Here is a 27,914-nt window from a genome sequence, read left to right as displayed (position 1 = left end):
AGACTCACCTCTACTGGATGACCTCCACTCTTCCCTCCAGGAGAACTTCAATGTCATTCAGGAGAACATTCGGAATGCTCAGGGTAGCCAAAAGCATTACTACGACCTCAGGAGACGGAAACCACCTGATTACATGGCAGGTGATTTAGTCTGGCTCTCCACTAGAAACTTAAGATTGCAAATTCCTTCAAAAAAGATGGCTAGTCTTTTCATTGGTCCCTTCCCTGTCCAAAAGGTTATCAATGCCAATGCTGTCAGACTAAGCCTTCCCAGCTCTCTTAAGATACATCTTACGTTTCACGTTTCTCTGCTGAAACCTTATGTTCCCACAAGGAATAGACAAGTCCTTCTACCTCCAACAATCCTTCCTTTGACATCTGATGAATACGAAGTTGACTCCATATTGGACTCCAGGATTTCCAAGGGTGTTCTTCAGTACTTGGTCAGGTGGAAAAACTATTCAAGTGATGAGGATTCCTGGGAACCTCTTTCCAATCTTAACTCACCTAGACTTTTGTCCTTATATCATTGCCGCCATCCTGATCGCCCTCGTCCTGCCGCTGTGAAACAGCGTCCTTGAGGAGGGGGTTCTGTCAGATCCCGCCTCATCTAACCCTAGCAACACCCACTATTCCCTGATTTGTTGGGCCTTCCTTAAGAGAGCTGTTCACTTAACACTCCCTGCTCAGTATTGAAGTTCTTTGCTACTGTGACGATTACAAGCCACATTCCCATTCTTACACCACCTTGAAGAAAGGATTCTCTGAGCCTTGTCTTACTATTTCGATCTCCAGTGGATTTCCTAACTAAGGATACTCTCTCTCTTTTGTGGGGTAAAGTACCTTTGTGAAACGCTGCCTTATATTCATCTTCCCTCTTGCCGCAGCTCATACCTATACAGGTACTACCCAGCCTGTCAGCAAGTTCCAGCGGAGCACACAAAGCAGCGTGACGTCACTTCCGGTGCTGCTCCGGTCTCAAGCAAACCACTCTCACACGCCATCGAAAGAACTGCTGCTAGCTCTCCACGCTACACTCACTACCAAGGTACATTTACTTGTTATACATTTCCAATCCGCTTACAACCTTGGCTTGAGATTACTATTTACCATTTGGTGTAACATATCCTTGGAACTGGTACCTTACTTAATTATAGCTGGAAATTCCGGGAATCTGCCTGTCTGAATCTTAATCTGTTTTGTCCCTATACTGTTATATCTGAGTGTGATAATAACAGTTGTTAGCTTTCTTATTCAGTTCCTTCTGAATGAGTTTTTCACTGTTTGACATAGTAACCTTAATACACTAGACTGTAGGAAGCCTCTTCAGCAATAGGGGTCTCAGACAGTCTGGTGTAACATACATACATTTATTTAGTATTCTGCAGTTGTGTTCCACTCCTACTTCCATATACAAAATCTGATATATATATATATTCTAACACATGTAGTGCAGACCCTTCCTTGTGATTCACTTGCTGACAAGCTGCTGCTGCTGCTGTCATGTAGTGCAGACCCTTCCTTGTGATTCACCTGCTGATAAGCTCCTGCTGCTGTCATGTAGTGCAGACCCTTCCTTGTGATTCACCTGCTGACACCTCCGATGATCATTTCACTCTTTGTTAGCTTTATTAAGGAGTATCTTCCATGTTCTTCCTGCTTTATTTAAACCTTCCAGTCCAGTCTCATTGGTCAAAAGCATTTTAAAATGATTGGTCAATTAAATCCAATTGAATTTTTATAGTGCTTATAACTTTCAATAAGAAAAGAGAAGCGTCATTAAAATATTATACATGTTATATAAAAAAAAATAAATTAAAAATTAAAAATGTACATAGTTAGTTTAATTTATTCATAGCTTGACTAATTTATACAATTATTAAATAATTTACTAAATAATAAAATCAATTCCTCCTAAAGGGATATGAAAAATAAGACAAAAAAAAAAAAAAGACTATACTAATTAGTCATCAAGTTACTCTTTGGGATTTACATTCCCCAGATATGAATGATCACCAGTCAAAAGTGATTAAAAATGTCTATATCACATACGATTTATCTATTTGCAAATCTTTTTGATTGCGTTTCCAAAAACATAAAAATAAAAAAAGATTATTTATTTTAGGGTCTGCACTACATGACAACAGCAGCAGCTTGTCAGCAGGTGAATCACAAGACAGGGTCTGCACTACATGACAGCAGCAGCAGCTTGTCAGCAGGTGAATCACAAGACAGGGTCTGCACTACATGACAGCAGCAGCAGCAGCTTGTCAGCAGGTGAATCACAAGACAGGGTCTGCACTACATGACAACAGCAGCAGCTTGTCAGCAGGTGAATTACAAGGCAGGGTCTGCACTATATGACAACAGCAGCAGCTTGTCAGCAGGTGAATTACAAGGCAGGGTCTGCACTACATGACAAGAGCAGCAGCTTATCAGCAGGTGAATCACAAGGCAGGGTCTGCACTACATGACAAGAGCAGCAGCTTATCAGCAGGTGAATCACAAGGCAGGGTCTGCACTACATGACAAGAGCAGCAGCTTATCAGCAGGTGAATCACAAGGAAGGGTCTGCACTACATGACAACAGCAGCAGCTTGTCATCAGGTGAATAACAAGGCAGGGTCTGCACTACATGACAACAGCAGATGAATCACAAGGCAGGGTCTGCACTACATGACAACAGCAGCAGCTTGTCAGCAGGTGAATCACAAGGCAGGGTCTGCACTATATGACAACAGCAGCAGCTTGTCAGCAGGTGAATCACAAGGAAGTTTCTGCACTACATGACAGCAGCAGCTTGTCAGCAGGTGAATCATAAGGAAGGGTCTGCACTACATGACAACAGCAGCAGCTTGTCAGCAGGTGAATCACAAGGCAGGGTCTGCACTACATGACAACAGCAGCAGCTTGTCAGCAGGTGAATTACAAGGAAGGGTCTGCACTACATGACAACAGCAGCAGCTTGTCAGCAGGTGAATCACAAGGCAGGGTATGCACTACATGACAACAGCAGCAGCTTGTCAGCAGGTGAATTACAAGGAAGGGTCTGCACTACATGACAACAGCAGCAGCTTGTCAGCAGGTGAATCACAAGGCAGGGTCTGCACTACATGACAGCAGCAGCAGCTTGTCAGCAGGTGAATCACAAGGCAGGGTATGCACTACATGACAACAGCAGCAGCTTGTCAGCAGGTGAATTACAAGGAAGGGTCTGCACTACATGACAACAGCAGCAGCTTGTCAGCAGGTGAATCACAAGGCAGGGTCTGCACTACATGACAACAGCAGCAGCTTGTCAGCAGGTGAATTACAAGGAAGGGTCTGCACTACATGACAACAGCAGCAGCTTGTCAGCAGATGAATCACAAGGCAGGGTCTGCACTACATGACAACAGCAGCAGCTTGTCAGCAGGTGAATTACAAGGAAGGGTCTGCACTACATGACAACACCAGTAGCTTGTCAGCAGGTGAATCACAAGGACGGGTCTGCACTACATGACATTCACTTAATGGTTAAATTGCATAACACCTTACAGGTCTGGTACCTCCATTGGACTTAACAAGTTTTTTCTATTTAACCACCTAACTTCTAGGTCCTCCACCATTATTAACCTCCTAATTGCTAGACCCATCCACACTAATAGCTTGCTACCAACTGGACTTCCTTACTAATTAGAAAATCTGACATAAAAAGACCCCCCCCCAAAAAAAATATATATATACCCTGTTTCTAAGGAAGGGTCACCTAAACATAGTAAGCTCCCCAAACAAAAATGACCTGAAACCACCCAATATTTTCCACTTAACCTAAAAGATCTCTCACCTAATACTCTTAAGTAAATACTAAACCCTACATTTTTTTTTCAGATAGAGCAGGCAATTTTAAGCAACTTTCTAATTTACTCCTATTATTAATTTTTCTTTGTTCTCTTGCTATCTTTATTTGAAAAAGAAGGCATCTAAGCTAAGGAGTCAGACAATTTTTGGTTTAGTACTGGACAGCATTTAGCCACCAATCGGCAAGCACAACCCAATGATTTAAATGATTTAATAAAAAAACTGGAAGATCCTTTTAAGTAAGTTCTTTTTTTGCATAGAGATGCTCAGGTGATATTTTGCTGTTATCTTTTTACAGTTATGCTGCATGTCTTTCAAGTGATTTAGCACATGCGTTTTATGTCCCTTTAAAGGGACACTGAACCCAATTTTTTCAGATAGAGCATGAAATTTTAAGGAACTTTCTAATTTAGTCCTATTATCAAATTTTCTTTATTCTCTTGGTATCTTTATTTGAAATGCAAGAATGTAAGTTTAGATGCCGGCCCATTTTTGGTGAACAAGCTGGGATGGTTTTGCTGATTGGTGGATAAAGTCAGCCACCATTAAAAAAGTGCTGTCCAGAGTCCTAAACCAAAAAAAAAACTTAGATGCCTTCTTTTTCAAATAAAGATAGCAAGATAATGAAGAACATTGATAATAGGAGTAAATTATAAAGTTGCTTAAAATGTCATGCTCTATCTGAATCACAAAAGAAATTTTTGGGGTTCAGTGTCCCTTTAAGCTTAGCAAGCACATTTAAGCTAATAGGAATCCAGAATATTGTTAGAAATATTTATTTTTTATTTTTTTATTTTGTTTTGCTCTCAGAGAACTTCAGAAATATAGTCTTAAAAAGCTTATATTATAACATCTGCTTTGGCCAATTAGGGACAGAGGCAAATAAGCTGCAATATAAAAGGGATAGGAAAGTCAAAATTAAATTAACATTATTCTGCTAGAGTGTTTAATTTTAAGACACTTAAATTCACTTCTATTTTCAAATGTGCTTTGTTCTCTTGGAATCCCTTGTTGAAAAAGAATACACACATATCCTACACTGCTGCTAATTGGTGCCTCCACACATTTGTTTTTGTGATTGGCTAACTAGATCTGTTCTTCTTGCTGCCAGTAGTGCAATCCTGTTCCTTCAGCAAAGGATAACAAGAGAACAAAGCAAATGTGATAATGGAAGTAAATTGCAAAGTTGTTTAAAATTGTATGTTCTATCCAAATCATGAAAGAAAAAATTGGGGTTTCCTGACCCTTTAACCCCTTAACGACCGAGGACGTGCAGGGTACGTCCTCACAAAAAAAGTCAGTTAACGACCAAGGACGTACCCTGCACGTACTCGGTCTGGAAAGCAGCTGGAAGCGATCCTGCTCGCTTCCAGCTGCTTTCCGGTTATTGCTGTGATGCATCGAGGCATCCTGCAATAACCTTTTTTAGCCATCCGGTGCAGAGAGAGCCACTCTGTGTCCCTCTCTGCACCGGAGATCGGTGACTATATTCGTTGGTGGGTGGGAGCAGGTATGGCTGGGAGGCGGGTGGCGGCCATTGATGGCCCTGGAGATGTGCAGGGGGGTGGGATCGTGGGTGGGGATGGCCGGGGGTGCGCACAGGGAGGGAGTGGGTGGGAACCGCTACACTACAGAAAAAATGTTTTCTTAAAAGTTGGAAAAAGGGGGGAATATAACTTTTGAAAATAAATCAGTCAAGGGGTGGGGGTTGGTCTGTCGGGGGGGGGACGCTACACTACAGAAAAAAAACAAAAAAAACAAAAAAAAACTATTTTATTTTGCAAACTGGGTACTGGCAGACAGCTGCCAGTACCCAAGATGGCCCCCAATAAGGCAGAGGGGGAGGGTTAGAGAGCTGTTTTGGGGGGGATCAGGGAGGTTGGGGGCTAAGAGGGGATTCTTCACAGCAGCATATGTAAACATGCTTAAAAAAAATAAAAAATTTTTTTACAAAAAACTTTTATTTTAGTACTGGCAGACTTTCTGCCATTACTTAAGATGGCGGGGACAATTGTGGAGTGGGGGAGGGAAGGGAGCTGTTTGGGAGGGACCAGGGGGTGGGATGTGTCAGGTGGGAGGCTGATCTCTACACTAAAGCTAAAATTAACCCTGCAAGCTCCCTAAAAACTACCTAATTAACCCCTTCACTGCTAGCCATAATACATGTGTGATGCGCAGCAGCATTTAGCGGCCTTCTAATTACCAAAAAGCATCGTCAAAGTCATATTTGTCTGCTATTTCTGAACAAAGGGGATCCCAGAGAAGCATTTACAACCATTTGTGCCATAATTGCACAAGCTGTTTGTAAATAATTTCAGTGAGAAACCTAAAATTTTGAAAAATTAAACGTTTTTTTTTATTTGATCGCATTTGGCGGTGAAATGGTGGCATGAAATATACCAAAATGGGCCCAGATCAATACTTGGGGTTGTCTACTACGCTACACTAAAGCTAAAATTAACCCTAGAAGCTCCCTACATGCTCCCTATTTAACCCCTTCACTGCTGGGCATAATACACGTGTGGTGCACAGTGGCATTTAGCAGCCTTCTAATTACCAAAAAGCAAAGCCAAAGCCATATATGTCTGCTATTTATGAACAAAGGGGATCCTAGAGAAGCATTTACAACCATTTATGCTATAATTGCATAAGTTGTTTGCAAATAATTTCAGTGAGACACCTAAAGTTTGTGAAAAACTTTGTGAAAAAGTGAACAATTGTTTTTATTTGATTGCATTTGGCGGTGAAATGGTGACATGAAATATACCAAAATGGGCCTAGATCAATACTTTGGGATGTCTTCTAAAAAAATGTACACATGTCAATGGATATTCAGGGATTCCTGAAAGATATTAGTGTTCCAATGTAACTAGCGCTAATTTTGAAAAAAAAGTGGTTTGGAAATAGCAAAGTGCTACTTGTATTTATGGCCCTATAACTTGCAAAAAAAGCAAAGAACATGTAAACATTGGGTATTTCTAAACTAAGGACAAAATTTAGAAACTATTTAGCATGGTTTTTTTTGGTGGTTGTAGATGTGTAACTGATTTTGGGGGTCAAGGTTAGAAAAAGTGTGTTTTTTTCCATTTTTTCCTCATATTTTATATTTTTTTTATAGTAAATTATAAGATATGATGAAAATAATGGTATCTTTTGAAAGTCCATTTAATGGCGAGAAAAACGGTATATAATATGTGTGGGTACAGTAAATGAGTAAGAGGAAAATTACAGCTAAACACAAACACTGCAAAAATGTAAAAATAGCCTTGGTCCCAAACGGACAGAAAATGGAAAAGTGCTGTGGTCATTAAGTGGTTAACTAAACAATGAATGTGTAGCATTATACAGGGTCTGAGAGATGAATAATAATGCCTATACTTTGTGAGTTTTTTTTTTTTTAATTTTGAATGCATAATTAAACATTTATGGGAATTTATTTTTAATTAATTGTCCCATTAATGTAATCTATCTCTGAATTAGAAAAAAATGTTTCTGTATCTTTTGGATTATTCTGTAACTTTATTTTCTGTATCAACTATGTAAACAAAATAAAAGCCTATATAGCTTAAGGCATAAAATGTTCCACTAATAACAATCACTGTTAACTGTACTGAACATTCTTGGTTCTGCTGAAAGAAGCACCTGATTCCATCTTAGAGCAGCTGTTATTTACACGTACTGGTATTTGTAACCACAGGTTATATTTGATAAACAAAGATAAATATGTTTATGGGCTTAATTATGAGTAAGCTTTTGGTGCAGGTTGAAACAAATGAAAGAATAACAAAGTGCAACTTATACAGTGATTAAGTATATTGCAGTTCAAAGCTGTCTACTAAAGAATCCAGAAAGGCAAAAAAAAAAAAAAAAAATTAAACAGAAAAATTAAACCTATGTGAAGTTGGCACCCCATGTTTGTAAAAACTTAATTAAATTATACCATTAGTTTGTGCTGATTTGTGCCACAAAAACAAACGTTTGTGCCGGTTTGGTTTAGGAGATATTGCCCATTATTTTTTTATGAAACCCCGCCCACTTTGCACACCATGTTATGCAATTTTAAAAACAAATATACCATATAGTTGTGCTGTGTTTGTGCTGATTTGTGCTGCAAAAACTAACATTTGTGCCGGTTTGGTTTCGGAGATATAGCGCATTAATTTTTATGAAACCCCGCCCACTTTATACCCCATGTTATGCAATTTTAAAAACAAATTTACCATTTGTTTGTGCTGCGATTGTACTGATTTGTGCTGCAAAAATCAACGTTTGTGCCGGTTTGGTTTTGGAGATATAGCACATTATATTTGCTGAAACTCTGCCCACTTTGCACCCCATGTTATGCAAATTTTAAAAACAAATATACCATTTGTTTGTGCTGCGTTTGTGCTGATTTGTGCTGCAAAAACGAACATTTGTGCCGGTTTGGTTTCAGAGATATAGCACATTATTTTTTATGAAACCCCGCCCACTTTTCACCCCATGTTATTCAATTTTAAAAACAAATATACCATTTGTTTGTGCTGCGTTTGTTCTGATTTGTGCCACAAAAAAGAACGTTTTTGCCGGTTTGGTTTAGGAGATATTGCGCATTATTTTTTTATGAAACCCCACCTACTTTGCACCCCATGTTATGCAATTTTAAAAAGAAAAATACCATTTGTTTGTGTTGCATTTGTGCTGATTTGTGCTGCAAAAACAAACGCTTGTGCCGGTTTGGTTTTGGAGATATAGCGCATTATATTTGCTGAAACTCCGCCCAATTTGCACCCGATGTTATGCAATTTTAAAAACAAATATACCATTTGTTTGTGCTGCGTTTGTGCTGATTTGTTCTGGAAAAACGAACGTTTGTGCCATTTTGGTTATTCAATTTTAAAAACAAATATTCCACCTACTTTGCACCCCATGTTATGCAATTTTAAAAAGAAATATACCATTTGTTTGTGCTGCATTTGTGCTGATTTGTGCTGCAAAAACAAAAGCCTGTGCCGGTTTGGTTTTGGAGATATAGCGCAATATATTTGCTGAAACTCCGCCCACTTTGCACCCGATGTTATGCAATTTTAAAAAAAAATATACCATTTGTTTGTGCTGTGTTTGTGCTGATTTGTGCTGCAAAAACGAACGTTTGTGCCAGTTTGGTTTCAGAGATATAATGGTTAATATTTGGTGAAACTCCGCCCACTTTGCCCCCCATGTTATGCAATTTTAAAAACAAATATACCATTTGTTTGTGCTGATTTGTTCTGCAAAAATGAACATTTGTTCTGGTTTGATTTCTGAGATATTGCGTATTATGTGTACATGTACTCTTTGATTCAAAAGTAATATAATAACAAAAATGTTCGTAAGTACAAATAGAATTATAAAACTTTGGGGTATACAAAAGAACAGATATGACTTCCACACAAGAAAAAATATATTTAAAAACATATGGGGGAGATCCGTGGCAACTGGAAAAAACCTGTTTCAGTTTTCTATGAAGCGCAGCAGTGTAGCTGCTCAGCGCAACAGTCTAGTTACGCTGAAACTAGACTGTTGTGCTGCGTAATTACACTGCTGCACTGCATTGAAAACTAACGAGATAATTTTGCCCCCATCGCCAGGGATGTAATGCCCCCCTAAATGTTTAAAAAAAAAAGCGACTAAAAATGAAGTGACTTATATAAGAAAACTTGCTTGAGTGCTTTTAAGCGCTTGTTAACTCTAAGCAAGTTAATATTGGACTGTCTGTGGTTAACATGACATTACAGGCGATTAATATGGCAACAAAGAGGTTAAATTGGCTAAAGGAGGTTTATTAGGCCTAATGGGGTTGAAGAGGGCTTTACTGCAATTTAATAAAAAAAAATTCCTTTTTCAATTAAGTGGGTTTCTACTTATTCACTTTGCAGTTAAATTACTTAAGCTATGGTTTGGGCTCCTTCCAATCCATTACTCTTCAATAACCCCATGTATGCCGTTTAAACCGGTATGTTACCATGTTAATCCCTTAATGCCCAGGGCCGGATTTACATTTCGGGTGCCCATAGGCACAGAGCGAACTATACAGAGGGGCGCGCATCCCCCTTGTTTTCTATTACCAGCAGCTTCCGTGGTGGCAGGGAAGGACCCCGGTGTAGGCTGCCCAATGAAAAGCCGACCTGTGCTGGACAGGCTTTTTAATGGCCATCCTACACCGAGGTCCCTCTCTGCCCCCACGGAAGCTGCCGGTCATGGAAAAGAGTGCACCCTCCTTGTTGTTGCCGGTGTTCTGTCGAATTAGTTGACAGAACACCAGCAATTAGGCACGGCTCCCCTCTATGGAGGGCGCCTGTAGGCACATGCCTACTCTGCCTCATTACAAATATGGCCCTGTAAATGCCACATTAACCTTTCTGGTGTAATATTAACCCTCTTACATTTTACTTTCTGGTGCAGTGTTAAAGGGACAGTATACACCAATTTTCATATAACTGCAAACCGGCACAAACATTCATTTTTGCGGCACAAATCAGCACAAACAAATGGTATAATTGTTTTTAAAATTGAATAACATGGGGTGCAAAGTGGGCGGGGTCTCATAAAAAAATTTGCGCTATATCTCCGAAACCAAAATGGCACAAACGTTTGTTTTTGCAGCACAAATCGGCACAAATGCAGCACAAACAAATGGTATATATATTTTTTTTAAATTGCATAACATGGGGTGCAAAGTGGGCGGAGTTACAGCAAATATAATGCAAAATATCTCCGAAACCAAACTGGTACCAACATTCGTTTTTGTGGCACAAATCAGCATAAACTTCGCACAAACAAATGGTATATTTGTTTTTAAAATTGCATAACATGGGGTGCAAAGTGGGCGGGATTTAATAAAAAAATAATGCGCAATATCTCCAAAACCAAACGAGCACAAACGTTAATTTTTGCGGCACAAATAATCACAAACGCAGCACAAACAAATGGTATATTTGTTTTTAAAATTGAATAACATGGGGTACAAAGTGGGCGGGGTTTCATAAAAATAATACGCTATATCTTCGAAACCAAAATGGCACAAATGTTCTTTTTTGCAGCACAAATCAGCACAAACACAGCACAAACAAATGGTATATTTGTTTTTAAAATTGCATAACATGGGGTGCAAAGTGGGCGGAGTTTCATAAAAAATAATGCGCTATATCTCCGAAACCAAAACGGCACAAATGTTCGTTTTTGCAGCACAAATCAGCACAAACGCAGCACAAACAAATAGTATATTTGTTTTTAAAATTGCATAACATGGGGTGCAAAGTGGGCGGGATTTTATTAAAAAATAATGCGCAATACCTCCTAAACCAAACCGGCACAAACGTTAATATTTGCGGCACAAATCAGCACAAATGCAGCACAAACGAATGGTATATTTGTTTTTAAAATTGAATAATATGGGGTGCAAAGTGGGCGGGTTTCATAAAAAATAATGCACTATATCTCCGAAACTAAAACGGCACAAACATTTGTTTTTGCAGCACAAATCAGCACAAACGCAGCACAAACAAATGGTATATTTGTTTTTAAAATTGCATAACATGGGGTGCAAAGTGGGCGGAGTTTCAGCAAATATAATGCGCTATTTCTCCAAAACCAAACCGGCACAAACGTTCGTTTTTGCGGCACAAATCAGCACAAACGCAGCACAAACAAATGGTATATTTGTTTTTAAAATTGCATATCATGGGGTGCAAAGTGGGCGGGGTTTCATAAAAAAATAATGTGCAATATCTCCTAAACCAAACCAGCACAAACGTTCGTTTTTGTGGCACAAATCAACACAAATGCAGCACAAACGAATGGTATATTTTAATTCAGTTTTCCAAACATGGGGTGCCAACTTCACATAGGTAAAATGTAAGCCTTTTTATTTTTGTTTTAAATGCAAATGGTATGTTTTTAACATAGCAGGTAAACATTTTTCTTGTCAAAAGAGGGCTCACAATCTGATTAAAGGTACATGGAAGTCAAAAGTAATCTTTCATGGGTCAGATAAAACATGAATTTTAAAGAGAGTTTTCACATTTTCTATTATCAATTTTTTTTTTCTTTTGGTATCCTTTGTTGAAAAGCATACCTAGGTATTCTCAAAAGCAGCTGGTGATTGCTGGCTACGCAAACTTCTGGCCCTTGTGATTAGCTGACCAGTTGTGTTAAACAATAGCTCACTAGTAGTGCATTACTGTTCTGGAACTTTAAGGGACAGTCTACTCCAGAATTAAAAAATATTTAAAAAGATAGATAATCCCTTTAATACCCATTCCCAGTTTTGCCTAACCGACACGGTTTTACTTTTTACCTCTGTGATTACCTTGTATCTAAGCCTCTACAGACTGCCCCCTTATCTCAGTTCTTTTGATAGACTTGAATTTTAGCCAATCAGGGCTGACCCTTAAATAACTCCACGGGAGTGAGCACAATGTTATCTATATGACACACATGAACTAGCAGTGTCTAACTGTCAAAAACTGTCAAAATGCGGCTTTGAAACTAGCACATGAGCCTACCTAGATTTAGCTTTCCACAAAGAATACCAAGAGAGCAAAGCAAATTTAATGATAAAAGTAAATTGGTGCAGTAAAACATTTTCTCTAATTTATTAGAGCATTTTCTTTTTTACAGCGTTGTCCATTTATTTTTTTAAGTTTTCAAATCAGCTTTATTTGGCCAAAAAATAAGATAAAATGGTACAATACATTATAAATGCATATGGTGATGACATGTATACATTTGTTAACATGTATGTACAAGCAAAGCTGATATAAAGTATAGATAATTATACAAAACAAATTATAACCATATTGTGGTACTTCAGAGAAATATCTGAGGTGTCAGTGAAATATCATCCTTGGATTCCCATGTCTATTATAGCAGAGAGAAGAATAGGATCACGTGTATGTGGCTAAGAACTAATGAAAAGCCTTATGTAAGTTTCCCAAAGTGATTTTAGTTGTATATATAGAGGCTCTTGTTTGTATTTCATATACGCAAACTCCTCCAAATCAAGGATCTGGCTGAATTTACTATGCCATTGGGTCAATGTGGGTTTTTCCCCACTCTTCCAATTTTGAGCAATCAGGAACTTCATACTATTACCAACTATTAATAATAATTTATTTTTGTATGTTGGGAGTGTATGTGGTACTTTATTAAGAAGCCTTAGGAGTGGGTCAAGTGGTAGTTCTACTTCTAGCATAGTGGAAGTGGTCTTTATAACAGATTTCCAACACAGGCGTAATAAGGGGCAAGTCCACCATATGTGTCCCATGGTGCCCAATGAGTCCTCACACCTCCAGCATCTTTCGCTGGCGGATGAAAACAATTTATTTATTCTATAAGGTGTCAGGTACCATTTTTGGATGATTTTGAAATTAAGTTCAATAATTTTACTAGAGGAAGATACCTTAGTTACATTGGAAAACACATGAGTCATGTCTGTTAATGATATATCCGTGTTTAGTTCATCAGCCCACTGGTCAATGAAGTAAGGGGAGAACCCTGGGGGGGAGCTTGTAAAAGAGAATAAACTAAGGAAAGAGTGTTGTTTAAGCGGGTTGGCAGACCTACAATGAGATTCATATGGAGTCATAGGACGTAGCATGTGTGTTTTAATATGTATGAGTGGTATTGATGAAGAAAAAAACAGTTCGAGAACATAAGTAAACCGTCTTCAATAAGCTTTGTTGTAGGAATGAAAGCTTGTTCTTTGCCTATGTGGTATGCGATGATCGCTCGGTGTGAAGTGCTAAATTTTGATTTCTCCCATTCCCACCCTGGGAGGAAGTCTATGTTGTTTGTGAGAGAAGTTAGTGGGGAGAACTTGGATGAAATGACGGGATTTTCTATTAGGGTTCTGTCCCAGACTTTAAAAGTTTCCTGTATTATAATATTGTTTTTAATTGCTTGTGTTGAGCTGGGTCTATTTTGCCAGCAAAGATTCCCTAGGTGTAATATGTGTATGATTTCATGCTCTAGTTTCACCCATTTTTTATGTTCATAGTTATTAAACCAATCAATTATGAGTTGAAGGAAGGTGGCCTTCCTGTAATTTTTCAAATTGGGTAGCCCTAGCCCTCCATTTCTCATGGAAGAACACATTAGGTGTCTGTTTATTCTTGCATGACGTCTGTCCCATATGAACTCAAATATCCTGTTTTATAAATTTGGTATAAATTTAGTGGGCAGGGGAATTGGAATAGTTTGAAAGTTGTATAATAACCTTGGAAGGACATTCATTTTGATTGAGTTGATTCTACCTAGCCAGGAAATATTTTTTGATTTCCAGGAGGACATGTCCACTATCAAAGTGTTATATAAAGGTAGATAGTTAGTTCGAAATAGCTCATTAATGTTGGAAGTAAGGTGTATCCCTAGATATTTCAAAGAGGAGCTTTGAATATGGAATGGGCTTAGTTTGTGAAGTTGGGATAATAGGGTATTATTAAATTGGATCGCTAGGAGTTCTGATTTAGAATTGTTGGAGGCCGTCCGAAATGCTTCTAATTCTGTTAGTAATGGGGGGATAGATGTAATTGGGTCTGATAAGCAAAACAAAATATTGTCTGCGTATAGTAGAAGTTTGTGGCTAGTATCTTGCACTTGTATACCGCGTATATTTGTATTGGAGTGCTCTGCAGCAGGAAATGCTTCCACCACGCAGGTGAAAAGAAGTGGAGACAGGTGGCACCCCTGTCTGGTGCCGTTTGAGATGGAGAAGGGGAGTGAAGTAATTACGTTTACTCTAATTTTGGCAGTGGGGTGGGAGTATAGTGCCATAACTTTAGAAATAAAAGGGTCTCCCATATTAAATTTATGTAGGATTTCCCAAAGGAAGTGCCAGCAGACGCGGTCAAAAGCCTTTTCCGCGTCCGCTGACACTATCACTGTGTTTTTTTTTTTGTATATTTGGCATAATGTATTAGCTGTATCGCTCTAACCGTGTTATATTTAGCTTCTCTTGAAGGGACGAACCTTGCTTGATCTTTATCTATAATTTGAGGAAGAAGCGCATTAAGTCTATTGGCCAGTATCTTCGCGTAAATCTTAAGATCAGTAATGAGTAAAGATATTGGTCTAAAGTTAGCTGCAGTATTTGGGGGTTTACCCGGTTTTGGGAGGACAACTATATGCGCTTCTAGGGCAGATTTATTAAAAGGGTTATCTTCGTTTATGGAGTTGAACAACGTTAACATATAAGGGGAGAGGGTGTTTTTAAATATCTTGTAGTATTGATCAGAAAATCCATCAGTACCTGGGGCTTTGTTAGAGGGGAGATTTTTGATTACCTCAAGGAGTTCTTCCATCGAAATCTGGCTATCTAAAGACTGCTGTTGGTCTAAAGTGATCTTTGGGAGAGCAAGTTTAGAAAGGTATGTCTTTATCAAGTTAACCTTTTCAGTAGGATTTGTTTGAGGGCTAGTTTTAGGCATAGATGCTAGATTAGGGGCTCCATGTACGAAGCAGCGAAAGTTGCTCCGGAGCCTTTGCGGGGCAGGTTCGCATATGCGAGCCTGCTTCCCGCAATGTAAGAAGCAGCGGTCATTAGACCGCTGCTTCCTACACCCTACGCCACCTCTTAGGTGGCGAAGCAAAATCACCGAGAGCTCGCTCGCTCTCGGTGATTGACAGCCCCTTCAGTCGCCTGATTGGTCGCGCGACTGAAGGGGCGGGCATTACACACTCCGCTGAGTGTGTAATGGTACATACGGGCAAGCGGATCAATAGATCCGCTGCCCGTGTGTAGCGGAGGCGGGCGGACAGCTTCGTGAGTTAAGAAGCTGTCCGCCCGCCTCTTAGTACATGGAGCCCTATATAAGTGTGACTAATATGATCTGAATTCTTCAGCTATTTGTGAGGATGTGTTAAGTTCTTTACCTTGTTTATTTCTTAACGTTAATATGTAACTCCTATGTACTTTCCTTCTTAACTTTCTAGCCAGCAGAGGGCCACTTTTGTTATTACCCTCATAGTATTGTTGCCGGAGCCTGAGTGAGTTTTTTTTTACACTCTTTACCTATTAGGTGATTTACTTGTGCCTTGCACTCCGCTACCTTTTGTGCTATTTGGGTATCGTTAGGGAGTGCTTTAAGCTGGTCTTCTAATGTGAATAGGTTCGCTAGGGTGTCATTAAGGAATTTATTATTTGGTAAGCTTTAATATGAATTAGTTCCCCTCGCATGACTGTTTTATGTGCCTCCCAAAGCATTCCATTGTCTTTTGCAGAATGCTGATTGAAGGTAGTGGGGCCTATCTATCAAGCTCAGAAAGGAGCTTGATGGCCCGTGTTTCTGGCGAGTCTTCAGACTCGCCAGAAACAAAAGTTATGGAGCAGCGGTCACAAAGACAGCTGCTCCATAACACTGTCCGCCTGCTCTGAGCAGGCGGACGGGAATCGCAACAATTCAACCCAATTGAGTACGATTGGATTGATTGACACCCCTGCTGACGGCCCATTGGCCACGAGTCTGCAGGGGGCGGCATTGCACCAGCAGCTCACAAGAGCTGCTGGTGCAATGTTGAATGCGGAGAGCGTATTGCTCTCCGCATTCAGCGATGTCTTGCGGACCTGATCCACACTGTCGGATCAGGTCCGCAAGACATTTCTTAAATAGGCCTCGAAGTGTTCACCCAATGATTTCTCTAGCCGCTGGCAATAAACGTGGTCTGCAATTAGGGATTTATCCAGTCTCCATGTGTAGTGAGGGGAAGGTCTGTATGGCCATCTGAAAGAGCATTGAACCAAGGAGTGGTCTGACCAAGTGTTTGGGAGAATTTCTATATGTTCTACTTTGGATAAACTAGTGATATCTACCATGAAATAATCTAGATTGGAGAATTTGCGATGAGAATTGGAATAGAACGTGTAATCTAGGCATTCAGGATTATGTATCCTCCAGGCGTCATGGACTGTTAAGTCTTTCATACATTGCTTTACTATATTTATTATTTTGTGAGGCACCGAAGAGATTTTATTAGAGTTATCTAAGGAGGGGTTAAGTGTAAGATTAAAATCCCCGCCCATTATAAGTGAGCCTTTAGTAATTTCTAATAATAAATTAGTTATTGACTTGAAAAAGGCATCTTGTTTCAGATTAGGGGAATATATATTTAGCAAGGGTCACTGTAGAGTTATACAATTTACCACAAATTTGTCCTTTTTAATTTTATTCTCATAGTCACATAGAATGATAGATTTTCTGTTTCTAAAAAACAGTGCTTTGTGAGTATGCTTATAGGGAACTTAATTTTTTTTTTTTTTTTTTTTTACTATTTCAGAAATCCAAATTCCCACAAATTCTGCAGGCTGTTCTAATTTTGGAGATCTACCACACTGTCCCTTCTTAGGCATGAGGTATCTCATAAATATACCAGGTTCAAAGTGACACTGAGGAATCCCCTATTTTTATTTCTATGGCTTACTCCACTAATTGGGGCAACAATCTGAATTACACAAGTATTAGTACAACTGTGTGAATTGTTTTTGTGATGAGTACCTCAAAGATTTTCACTGCAATAAAGCATATCTTTTTTGGTTTTCCAGTGCATATACAATAATAAAAGTTATGCTTACACTATACAGTAGCCTGTTAAGTGTGCTATAGCATTATGTCTAAAAACACAATGTATATACCTTAACTAAAACGTTTTGCTGAAAAATACTAATGATCACCTGTGCCTTCAGTGAGTCATAATCTTTTTGCTTGTGGGGCTGCGTATGGATTAAAGAGATTTTCACTTTATAAGACCATTGAGTGCTTTGCTGTCATTTTTTTTTCTTTTCTGTATTTTGCACCCCAGCATATAATATTTTTTCCAGTCTGTGGCAGTGCACTTATTCAGGCCTAGATTTAGAGTTTGGCGGTAGCCGTCAAAACCAGCGTTAGAGGCTCCTAACGCTGGTTTTAGGCTACCGCCGGTATTTGGAGTCTGTCAGGAAAGGGTCTAACGCTCACTTTCCAGCCGTGTCTTTTCCATACCGCAGATCCCCTTACATCAATTGCGTATCCTATCTTTTCAATGGGATCTTTCTAACTCCGGTATTTAGAGTCGTGGCTGAAGTAAGCGTTAGAAATCTAACGACAAAACTCCAGCCGCAGAAAAAAGTCAGTAGTTAAGAGCTTTATGGGCTAACGCCGGTTTATAAAGCTCTTAACTACTGTGCTCTAAAGTACACTAACACCCATAAACTACCTATGTACCCCTAAACCGAGGTCCCCCCCACATCGCCGCCACTCTATTAAATTTTTAACCCCTAATCTTCCGCTCTGTACACTGCCGTCAACTACGTTATCCCTATGTATCCCTAATCTGCTGCCCCTAACACCGCTGACCCCTATATTATATTTATTAACCCCTAATCTGCCCCCCTCAACGTCGCCTCCACCTGCCTACACTTTTAAACCCCTAATCTGCCGAGCGGACCGCACCGCTACTATAATAAAGTTATTAACCCCTAATCCGCCTCACTCCCGCCTCAATAACCCTATAATAAATAGTATTAACCCCAAATCTGCCCTCCCTAACATCACCGACACCTAACTTCAAGTATTAACCCCTAATCTGCCGATCGGAGCTCACCGCTACTCTAATAAATTTTTTAACCCCTAAAGCTAATATTAACCCTAACCCTAACACCCCCCTAAGTTAAATATAATTTTATTCTAACGAAATAAATTAACTCTTATTAAATAAATTATTCCTATTTAAATTTAAATACTTACCTGTAAAATAAACCCTAATATAGCTACAACATAAATTATAATTATATTATAGCTATTTTAGGATTTATATTTATTTTACAGGCAACTTTGTATTTATTTTAACCAGGTACAATAGCTATTAAATAGTTAAGAACTATTTAATTGCTAAAATAGTTAAAATAATTACAAAATTACCTGTAAAATAAATCCTAACCTAAGTTACAATTAAACCTAACACTACACTATCAATAAATTAATTAAATAAACTACCTACAATTATCTACAATTAAACCTAAAACTACACTAGCAATAAATAAATTAAATACAATTCCTACAAATAAATACTATTAAATAAACTAACTAAAGTACAAAAAATAAAAAAGAACTAAGTTACAAAAAATAAAAAAATATTTACAAACATTAGAAAAAAATTACAACAATTTTAAACTAATTACACCTACTCTAAGCCCCCTAATAAAATAACAAAGCCCCCCAAAATAAAAAAATGCCCTACCCTATTCTAAATTACAAAAGTTCAAAGCTCTTTTACCTTACCAGCCCTGAACAGGGCCCTTTGCGGGGCATGCCCCAAAGAATTCAGCTCTTTTGCCTGTAAAAAAAAACATACAATACCCCCCCAACATTACAACCCACCACCCACATACCCCTAATCTAACCCAAACCCCCCTTAAATAAACCTAACACTAAGCCCCTGAAGATCTTCCTACCTTGTCTTCACCTCGCCGGGTATCACACCGATCCGTCCTGGCTCCAAAATCTTCATCCAAGCCCAAGCGGGGGCTAGACATCCATCATCCGGCGGCTGAAGAGGTCCAGAAGAGGCTCCAAAATCTTCATCCTATCCGGGAAGAAGAGGCGATCCGGACCAGCAACCATCTTGATCCAAGCGGCATCTTCTATCTTCATCCGATGAGGACCGGCTCCATCTTGAAGACCTCCACCGCGGACCCATCTTCTTCTTCCGACGACTTCCCGACGAATGACCGTTACTTTAAGGGACGTCATCCAAGAGGGCATCCCTCGAATTCCGATTGGCTGATAGGATTCTATAAGCCAATCGGAATTAAGGTAGGAAAATTCTGATTGGCTGATGGAATCAGCCAATCAGAATCAAGTTCAATCCGATTGGCTGATTCAATCAGCCAATCAGATTGAGCTCGCATTCTATTGGCTGTTTCGATCAGCCAATAGAATGCGAGCTCAATCTGATTGGCTGATTGAATCAGCCAATCGGATTGAACTTGATTCTGATTGGCTGATTCCATCAGCCAATCAGAATTTTCCTACCTTAATTCCGATTGGCTGATAGAATCCTATCAGCCAATCGGAATTCGAGGGACGCCATCTTGGATGACGTCCCTTAAAGGAACCGTCATTCGTCGGGAAGTCGTCGGTGAAGATGGATGTTCCGCGTCGGCGGGATGAACATGGATCCGGAAGAAAGAAGATTGAAGATGCCGTTGATAGAAGACTTCAGCCGGATCATGGACCTCTTCAGCTCCCGCTTGGATGAAGGCTTCAGCCGGATCATGGACCTCTTCAGCTCCCGCTTGGATGAAGACTTCAGCTGGATCATGGACATCTTCAGCCCCCCGCTTGGGCTTGGATCAAGACATCGGAGGAGCTCTTCTGGATCGATCTGTGAACCTGGTATGGTGAAGATAAGGTAGGAAGATCTTCAGGGGCTTAGTGTTAGGTTTATTTAAGGGGGGTTTGGGTTAGATTAGGGGTATGTAAGTGGTGGGTTGTAATGTTGGGGGGGGTATTGTATGTGTTTTTTTTACAGGCAAAAGAGCTGAATTCTTTGGGGCATGCCCCGCAAAGGGCCCTGTTCAGGGCTGGTAAGGTAAAAGAGCTTTGAACTTTAGTAATTTAGAATAGGGTAGGGCATTTTTTTATTTTGGGGGTCTTTGTTATTTTATTAAGGGGCTTAGAGTAGGTGTAATTAGTTTAAAATTGTAATATTTTTCTGATGTTTGTAAATATTTTTTTATTTTTTGTAACTTAGTTCTTTTTTTATTTTTTGTACTTTAGTTAGTTTATTTCATTGTATTTATTTGTAGATATTGTATTTAATTAATGTATTGATAGTGTAGTGTTAGGTTTAATTGTAGGTAATTGTAGGTATTTTATTTAAATAATTTATTGATAGTGTAGTGTTAGGTTTAATTGTAGATAATTGTAGGTAGTTTATTTAATTTATTTATTAATAGTGTAGTGTTAGGTTTAATTGTAACTTAGGTTAGGATTTATTTTACAGGTAATTTTGTAATTATTTTAACTATTTTAGCTATTAAATAGTTCTTAACTATTTAATAGCTATTGTACCTGGTTAAAATAAATACAAAGTTACCTGTAAAATAAATATAAATCCTAAAATAGCTATAATATAATTATAATTTATATTGTAGCTATATTAGGATTTATTTTACAGGTAAGTATTTAGCTTTAAATAGGAATAATTTATTTAATAAGAGTTAATTTATTTCGTTAGATTTAAATTATATTTAATTTAGGGGGGGTGTTAGTGTTAGGGTTAGACTTAGCTTTAGGGGTTAATACATTTATTAGAATAGCGGTGAGCTCCAGTCGGCAGATTAGGGTTTAATGTTTGAAGTTAGGTGTCGGCAATGTTAGGGAGGGCAGATTAGGGGTTAATACTATTTATTATAGGGTTAGTGAGGTGGATTAGGGGTTAATAACTTTATTATAATAGCGGTGCGGTCCGCTCGGCAGATTAGGGGTTAATAAGTGTAGGCAAATAGAAGAACACAGAGGAGCCACCATGGCCCAGTACCACCAAAACAGAGAGAAAAGTATATAGAAGGCACTATATATACTCACAAACATCAAGCACCCAGATGGTGCTAGTGGAGCAGGCTGAAACTTCACAGTAGTCCAGCTCACTGATATGCCTCCAAACAGATCCAGTCGGTGTTCCTTGAGAGCCTAAGATCCTATGCCTAGAAAAGAGAAAGGCAAACCAACATGGCCTAGTATTGTTTGCGCCCAGGGAGAATATAGCCCTAATGGGTATACTCACAGGAAACAAAGCACCTCCAGGTGCAATATCAGCAAGCTGGAACCACAAGTCGCCCAGTAGACAAACCACAGCAAGTTATCCTCAACTTCCAGTAGTAAACGATTTGATGGGGGAGGGGTATAAAAAACCCCACAACAGATTATTGGGTCAAAATACCACACAAGCAAGTGTATATAAAAATAGAAATCTTTAATAACACAGCGACGCGTTTCTCAGCCGCCTATGGGCTGTTTCATCAGGCTATAATAAAACATAAAAAAATACACTTGCTATATACCAAATTAAAAAACCTAAAAATCATCTGATTGGACAATCAATTAAAAATCTAGCCAATGTGTGATCATTCTCAATCAATTGCTATGGCAACAATTTAGCTAGTATTCGGGTGGATAGGTGTAGCCAGGTGTGCACCTAGTTAACAAACTGATACGCCACCTAGCTTGCAGCCCCTGTTGCTAATTGTTGCCATAGTGACCACAATACAATACATACACAATATAGGTTTATCTAGTGACAGTACATACACATGAAAAGTTTATCTCATATACATAACACATTTACATTTGATTAGCACAAAGGAAATAATGACAAGTACCCAATAATACATTTAGTACCCACCTCCAGAGTTATACTTATGAGAGGGCAATGCGCGACCATAAAAGATAGTCCGGAGCTCATATGTGATCTATAAGTGTTTACCAGCCTAATATTCTTAGTATCACCAGCCCCATATGAGAACCTTTGTTGGATTCGATATGTGAGAGCGTATTAAATCTATGTAAAGGAATGGTGATCATCGTATAGTGAGCCGTGTGCAAACCTAGAGCTATCATTGTAAGATTCTACGTGTCTTAACGTAAAAGCCTTCTTAACATGAATACCTTCTTGTCAATGTAATTCTTTCCATAACGATCTTTTTTGCCACCAGGCATCTGTTTGCCCTATTGCCTGATCATACTCGATGTTTGTGGAAGACCCCAGACGCCTTCAAATGCGTCTCACTCTCTAACTATGTCATGTTCCAATGTTTAAAAATATCGGAGCTATTCTCCAATCGTTCTAGTGGCTCTAAGGGGAGTGTACACCCACTCCAATGAGAATGCTTGTTGTGGGAGGGATAAGAACCTGATCAAATCCTATTCCTATTCAACTAACATGCGTGTTGGCCCCGGAGATGGGAGCGCGTATGAGAACACTCTTCATCACACTCTTACGGCACACCTCCCATTTACTCGGCTCCTATTGGTCCGAGGGCATGTGAGGCGTGCTTACCAACTCTACATAGCCTTTGAAGTAAGCCAGGACAATATTGGTCCTAACCTCGATAAAGTGCCCATATCATATTAAACGCACAGGGATATGTGTCTTATAACTAAAATACAAAATATATATAGATAATGATAAGTAAAAAATAATACAATGTGGTGCTCATGAAATCCTAACATTTAGGATGATATGTCATTGTGTATTGTATCGTGCACGCAATCGAAGGGGGGGGGGGGTTGTGGGGTGGGGGGAAGGGAAAAAGATCATGCAAGGGAACTACTTATTAATAGGCCCAGAGATGTATGATACTATTGTATCTCGTTATAATGTACCATACTGGGCTAGCCCACTGTACTCATATAATAGGGATGGTGATAGTATAAAAGGAAGTGATAATAAGACTTATTGGTTTTGTGTACTTCTTGGTGTGAAAAAGTGGTGTGTGGGATGCTAATGTGTCATTAGTGTGCTAGTGACCCAGTGGTTTTTAACTAGTGTAAACTATTATTTTTATTTTTATCTGTATAATGTGTATATATATACCTTAACCTAAATAAATTATAATTAGTAGACTGTGATAATCTAATACTGTAGGTAGTGCAGTGCCGGTAAGTCTAGTATCATACAGTAAGTGGTGCAGTGCCAGTAAGTGACTTATATGTTAATCTAGATTAGATGATGCCTCCCATGTATCCCATAGATAAATCACTAAACTGTTAATGGAAACATTATTATATAATACTTGTCATACGTGAGTGTAAGTGAAGTGTCATTATAACTAATAGTGTGTCTAGAAAATACATATTGATAATAGTAAATAATAATATTAATCAAAAAATGAAAATAAATTGAATGACTGGTAATGAGAACTCATATGGTGCTTATGGTGATCTGACCAAATAAATGAATGAAAGATAGATATGTGAGTATATATAGTGCCTTCTATATACTTTTCTCTCTGTTTTGGTGGTACTGGGCCATGGTGGCGCCTCTGTGTTCTTCTATTTGCAGTTTCTAACCATCAGGACGACCATCCTTTGACAGAGTGCTGCCGCCGGATAGTGGGACTCGTTTGATAAATGGACTTTAACATACTTATACCTACTGTATAGTTCATTGATCTGGTGTTATATCCTTGTCACTGTGTGCATTGTTTTATGTCTAGGTTCTAGATTACTTACCTTATATGATTGTTTGGCAATTGGGAGGCGCACCCTAAAGGGTGTGGTGTGCATTTGTGTATACCACTCCCCACATTATAATAAGTGTAGGCAGGTGGAGGCGACGTTGTGGGGGGCAGATTAGGGGTTAATAAATATAATATAGGGGTCGGCGGTGTTAGGGGCAGCAGATTAGGGGTACATAGGGATAATGTAAGTAGCGGCGGTTTACGGAGCGGCAGATTAGGGGTTAATAATAATATGCAGGGGTCAGCGATAGCGGGGGCGGCAGGATAGGGGTTAATAAGTGTAAGGTTAGGGGTGTTTAGACTTGGGGTACATGTTAGAGTGTTAGGTGCAGATGTAGGAAGTGTTTCCCCATAGCAAACAATGGGGCTGCGTTAGGAGCTGAACGCGGCTTTTTTGCAGGGTTTTTTTCAGCTCAAACAGCCCCATTGTTTTTTATGGGGGAATCGTGCACGAGCACGTTTTTGAAGCTGGCCGCGTCCGTAAGCAACGCTGGTATCGAGAGTTGAAGTTGCGTTAAATATGCTCTGCGCACCTTTTTTGGAGCCTAACGCAGCCATTCTGTGAACTCTCAATACCAGCGGTATTTAAAAGGTGCGGCCAGAAAAAAGCCAGCGTTAGCTACGCACCCCTTTGGCCGCAGAACTCTAAATCTAGGCGTCAGTTTCTTTATATATATATATATATATATATATATATATATATATATATGTATATATATATGCAAAACAAGATTAGTGCAAACTTTACAGCGCTAAAACCGGGTACCAATAAAATTTGTAGAGAAAAAAATATTCTCAGTTTATAATATATGTGTAAATGATATAAAAGAAATCCCTAAATATATCTTTCTATTTCTGTAATTCTATCTGAAAAAAACAAAAACATAGAGTAATAACACTGATGTTAACGAGTAGCAAAAATTAACCAAAATTTAGCAGAAGTAGTTTGTGATATACAAAAATACAGAGTCAGATCCAAAAAGGATGTGTGTTAGACACAGTTCTTAATATTTAGTCCAGCATCCAGAACAGTTTACATGGCACAATGTATCCCAAAATAGGCTTAATATTCTACTTACATCCAGGCCCCTCAAATATATGAGCTAAGTAGGCGGCACATTGTCTGATAGGATCGTAGCTGTTTCAGGATTCCACCCACAAGGTAACTCTGAGCTCTTTCTCAGGTGCGGGACCTCTGATTATCCTTGGAACTTGTGTGTGTCACAAAATTTTCCCACTCATCCATTTGTAACAGAACATAGGGGGGAATAGAGAGACAATATAGCGTAACTCCGTTTTTAAATGTAACACTTTTTATTTGAGTACACAGTACTACTTACAAATTTAGACCTCAATCACTATGAGGTATCACACAGGCATATGATAAATGTTGGCAATATATCAAAGGTACTTCAATCATCCACTTTTACATGGGGAATATTCGTGTAAAGGGCTGCCACATCCATGGTCACCCACTTATATTCTGTATTCCATTTGATATTTTCATTTTTTTTATTGTATCCAGTGTATCTTTTAAATATGATTTTAACTGGGGTACTATAGGTTTAATGTAATAATCTACTAGTTCCGAAAGTCGAGCTGTTAATGAGTCAATGCCGGAAATAATTGGTCTATCTGGCGGGTTTGTGCTGTCTTTATGTATTTTAGGAAGGTAATAGAAGGTTGCTGTTTTTGGATATAAATTATGTAAATACTTAAATTCAGAGTCATTTAGGATACCTTTATATTTAGCTTCATCAATTAAATTAGTATATTCTTTTAGAAATGGATTTCTTGGATTACCTTTTAGTTTTACATAGGTGTTAGTGTCACCTAGGAGGTTTTATGCCTCCTTGAGGTAGTCTGTTCTATTTTGAAGTACCAGACCTCCGCCTTTATCGGCTTCTCTTAGGATGAGATCATCATTATTTTTTATTGACATTAAAAATTCTTTCTCTTTTTTTACTCAGATTATCTTTTTTTATCTTGTAATTATTACATAACTCTGTCAAATCGTTTGATACTTGGTCATAAAAAGTAGGAATACAATTTCCTTTCGATTGTACAGGTAAAAATTGTGAGGGTAATTTTAAATTGGAGTGAGCATTTTTTGGATCGCTCTTAATTTGGGTTTCTCCATATGATTCAGTCTCTAATTCTTGTAATGTAATAAGGGCTTCCAGATTTGTGTCAGTTAAAATTGAAAGATCTGTTTTTGGATTAGAAGCCAATGGCTAGATTACGAGTTTGGCGTTAGAAGCTGTGCGGTGCTAACGAGCAGTTTATGCTCACCGCTCATTTACAGACAGCGATGGTATTACGGGTTTTTACAAACCCGGCGTTAACAGCAAAAAAGTGAGCGAAGAGCAAAATTTTGCTCCACATCTCACCTCAATACCAGCGCTGCTTAAGTTAGCGGTGAGCTGGTGTAACGTGTTCGTGCACGATTTCCCTATAGGAATCAATGGGGGAGAGCCGCCTGAAAAAAACCTAACACCTGCAAAAAAGCAGCGTTTAGCTCCTAACGCAGCCCCATTGATTCCTATGGGGAAAATACATTTATGTCTGCACCTAACACCCTAACATGAACCCCGAGTCTAAACACCCCTAATCTTACACTTATTAACCCCTAATCTGCCCCGCCGACATCGCTGACACCTACATTATATTATTAACCCCTAATCTGCCACTCCGGACACCGCCGCCACCTACATTATACTTATGAACCCCTAATCTGCTGCCCCCAACATCGCCGCCACCTACATTATATTTATTAACCCCTAATCTGCCGCCCCCAATGTTGCCGCAACCTAACTACATTTATTAACCCCTAATCTGCTGCCCCCAACGTCGCCACCACTATAATAAAGTTATTAACCCCTAAACCTAAGTCTAACCCTAACCCCCCTAAATTAAATATAATTTAATTAAATCTAAATAAAATTACTATCATTAATTAAATAATTCCTATTTAAAACTAAATACTTACCTATAAAATAAACCCTAAGCTAGATATAATATAGCTAATAGTTACATTGTATCTAGCTTAGGGTTTATTTTTATTTTACAGGCAACTTTGTATTTATTTTAACTAGGTACAATAGTTATTAAATAGTTATTAACTATTTAATAATTACATAGTTAAAATAAAGACAAATTTACCTGTAAAATAAAACCTAACCTAAGTTACAATTACACCTAACACTACACTATAATTAAATAAATTAAATAAATTAAATACAATTAAATTAAAATATCTAAAGTACAAAAAAAAAACACTAAATTACAGAAAATAAAATAATTACAAGATTATTAAACTAATTACACCTAATCTAATCCCCCTAACAAAATAAAAAGCCCCCCCAAAATAAAAAGCCCTACCCTACACTAAATTACAAATAGCCCTTAAAAGGGCCTTTTGCGGGGCATTGCCCCAAAGTAATCAGCTCTTTTACCTGAAAAAAAAAAAGTACAAATACCCCCCCAACATTAAAACCCACCACCCACGCAACCAACACTACTCTAAAACCCACCCAATCCCTCCTTAAAAAAAAACTAACACTATCCCCTTGAAGATCACCTTACCGGGAGACGTCTTCACCCAACCGGGCAGAAGTGGTCCTCCAGACGGGCAGAAGTCTTCATCCAACCAGGCAGAAGTGGTCCTCCAGATGGGCAGAAGTCGTCATCCAGATGGCATCTTCTATCTTCATCCATCCGGCACTGAGCAGGTCCATCTTGAAGACATCCGACGCGGAGCATGGCTACGACCGAATGAAGGTTCCTTTAAATGACGTCATCCAAGATTGGCCAATCGGAATTAAGGTAGAAAAAATCCT

The sequence above is a fragment of the Bombina bombina genome, chromosome 8 (genome assembly GCF_027579735.1).
Source record: "Bombina bombina isolate aBomBom1 chromosome 8, aBomBom1.pri, whole genome shotgun sequence".
Lineage (NCBI taxonomy): Eukaryota > Metazoa > Chordata > Amphibia > Anura > Bombinatoridae > Bombina > Bombina bombina.
Note: the sequence above shows the minus strand (reverse complement) of the source record.